This window comes from Procambarus clarkii, chromosome 36 (assembly GCF_040958095.1).
Source record: "Procambarus clarkii isolate CNS0578487 chromosome 36, FALCON_Pclarkii_2.0, whole genome shotgun sequence".
Classification (NCBI taxonomy): Eukaryota; Metazoa; Arthropoda; class Malacostraca; order Decapoda; family Cambaridae; genus Procambarus; species Procambarus clarkii.
In genome coordinates, this window is record NC_091185.1 from 20,712,912 (window position 1) to 20,716,002 (window position 3,091).

General features: G+C 32.7%; 1 long non-coding RNA gene across 1 annotated transcript; it reads left to right on the forward strand.

Annotated features, from left to right (window-relative positions):
* Nucleotides 1-634: 634 nt before the first annotated feature.
* LOC138371508 (uncharacterized) lies at nt 635-2,751 on the forward strand. Its single transcript, XR_011230520.1, has 3 exons — nt 635-907; nt 1,035-1,199; nt 1,310-2,751. It is a non-coding gene; the product is annotated as an uncharacterized lncRNA (long non-coding RNA).
* The last annotated feature ends 340 nt before the right edge of the window (nt 2,752-3,091 follow it).

Below are 3,091 nucleotides of genomic sequence, written 5' to 3' on the forward strand. Positions count from 1 at the left end.
TAGTAGATACGATCCAGATAGTCGTAATAATATCCCTAATGTGAGGTCCGCGCTCTTATATTGGGGGAAATGTAAAAGTTACCACTTATTTGAATATATTAATAAGGATTTTTGTTACCTTAGAGTGATATTATATATTACATTATAACTAATAGTATATTTCATTTTAGGATATAGATGCTTTAAGCATATATTTTAATTAGATTAAATAAGAATTTACTACTAAATTATATATAGATATCTATCATTATGCACGGCAGCTACGAATAATGACGTAACGGTATACTTTTAGCGAGATTGCCAAAGTGATGTATTTTTCTAATAAGTCTAATAAATAATGAAAGTAGTTTACTAAGTATTTATATAAGAGCTTTATTTAATTATGAAACTTTAAGGATTTTTAAATAGAGAAGTATTTAGAGGAGATTACTGTCTATTATAAATGGGGAAACTGTTAAATATGTAGCGATGTACGATACTTATTTTAGGGATATATATACTTGCTTATCCTACTCTAATAGTTAGTGCTGCCCTCACACGATGGATCCTTTGTGTGCCAGGAAGTTTTACAGTATAGAAAGCCTTAAATGTGCAGGAGTTAGACTACAAACATTTGTGGATTGGCCCATTAAGTGGTTAAACCCTATTGACTTAGTTGAAGATGGGTTCTATTACCTTCGCAATAGTGATTACTGTTTGTGTGCATTTTGTTATTGTATAGTAGGTGCATGGATTGTTGGTGATAGCCCCAGAAGACGTCATAAGATCATTAATCAAGACTGTGCCTTTATTAGAGGCAAGAGGAGTGACAATGTTTCTTTAGAGGTGTCTGAGATAGCTTTCAAATATGGACTGGAATTTGTTTCCCATAAAATAGAACTGGGAAATAAGAAAATAAGTGATAGTAGTAAGTATATATTCTTATGATGTATTCTTATACCAGTCTTATATACTCTGTACAAAACTTGATTGCTTAAATAGATACTTCTTATTCTTCTAAAGAATAATTTACGTAACTACGTTATATTTTTTAGGTGGTGCTCCTCCTAAGGAAGATCTGGGATTGATCAAATTTAGGAAATCGCTGAATCCAGGATTGGTAACTTATAAATCTCGCCTAGAGACATTTGATATGACATGGCCTGGAAGCGTCAAGCAAACTTCTCATGAGCTGGCAGAAGCTGGTTTTTTTTACTGTGGTATGAAGTGTTTTAACTATTTTAACTTAATAGAGTTATAAGTAAAGAAATAATGAATATTAGTTAAAAGATAGTAACGAGATAATGCTGGATTGTTTTATGGTTTTCAGGTATAAGTGACCACGTCTGCTGCTATCACTGCGCCTGTGGAATACGAAATTGGAGACCAGAAGATGATCCTTGGACGTTACATGCGAGATGTAGTCCAGAATGTGCTTACATTATTCTTGCAAGGGGCAAGGAATTTGTTAAGAATGCTAGATTGACAATACCATTACCTATAAAACCTATAGACAATGATTTAATTAATATCTTAATGGAGGGTATGGATAAGTTCAAACATCTGATTCATAAAAAATTAATACCTGTGGAGAGTATAAGATATGCTTTAAGTGAGTACCTTAAGGAATCCAGAGATTTGTTACCTTTTATTATACAAAGTAGATGTCTAGAAATCGTGTTGAGGTATATGCAAGAGGGTACAGATATTTATTTACGGGTACGGGACTTAATTTATGAAGCAGTTGATGATAAAGAGGAACAAGAAGCTACGCTTGAAGATCTGGGATTGAAAACTTTACCGGAGACTTGTACTAACACTGTTGAAAACAAGGACTGTACAGAACAATCTTGGGAAGAAGATATTTTATGCAGAGTTTGTATGGATAAAAATATAAATATTGTAATACTACCATGTAAACATATGGTGACATGCAGTGGTTGTCTTTTAGCTCTGAAATGCTGTCCAATTTGTAGAGGAAATATTTTATATATAATAAATCCAATTGCTTCTTGAACACTTATGATTTTCTTGAACACTTGTATAACTACTAAGAACACTTGTATATGATTTTCTTGAACACTTGTATAACTACTAAGAATAACTGTATATGTTTGCTTCTTGAACACTTATGAATACCTGTATAACTACTAAGAATAACTGTATATGATTTTCTTGAACACTTGTAAAACTACTAAGAACACTTATGATTTCTTGAATACCTGTATAACTACTAAAACACTTGTATGCGTTAAATGTTGTAATAAACTTAATGTCTCTTCTAAATAAGATTTCTTTATCCTTAATAGAATAATTTGCTTATTACATTGGAGGACTGAAACAAGTACTTAATTATGAAACAGAATAATGACATGATGTAGTAAGTTTAACGGAAATATTGAATACAATGACTTGAAAAGTTTTCCTTTGACTAATGAAGGTGTATGTTTAATAAAACTGAGTTACGAAAACAATGCCTTAAGATGCTACTGTAAGTAATGACTTAGTGCACAGGCAAGTATCTTTAATTGTACGAAGATGTCTTAGAATGATTTATATTGACCTTATTTGAAAATGGATAACTACCAAATGCTCAGTAGTAACTTACTGTGAATTAGTAATGTTACTGTTGTTGTTGTTGTTGTCGTTGTTAATAACGATGATCTACTTACTTACTTACTAAAATGACAGAAACAACTAGTTTTGAGAATTAGTACAGAGATGATTAGAGAATATGTAGTGGACTGTAATGAACGGGTAAGAACATGTAGCGGAGGGATGGAGGAAAATTGTAAGAAAGGGTTGAAAGTTGGGATGTGTAAAGGATTGAGAGATTGTAAGGGATAGTATCAAGATGTGCGGAAAACATGCTACAACATGTAAAGTAGACAGTGTAGTGAGTTGGGCGGTGAACAAGCTAGGACTTGTAATGGATGGAAGGAGTCGGGTATATTTACATATGACTCATGTTTAAATAAGATATGGGACACAGTAATACACGCTACAACATGTAAAGTAGACAGCGTAGTAAGATGCGAGGCGAACATGCTGAGACATGTAAAGGAATGAGAGAGAGAGATTGTAAGGGTTGGTACCAAGATGAGCGGAAAAC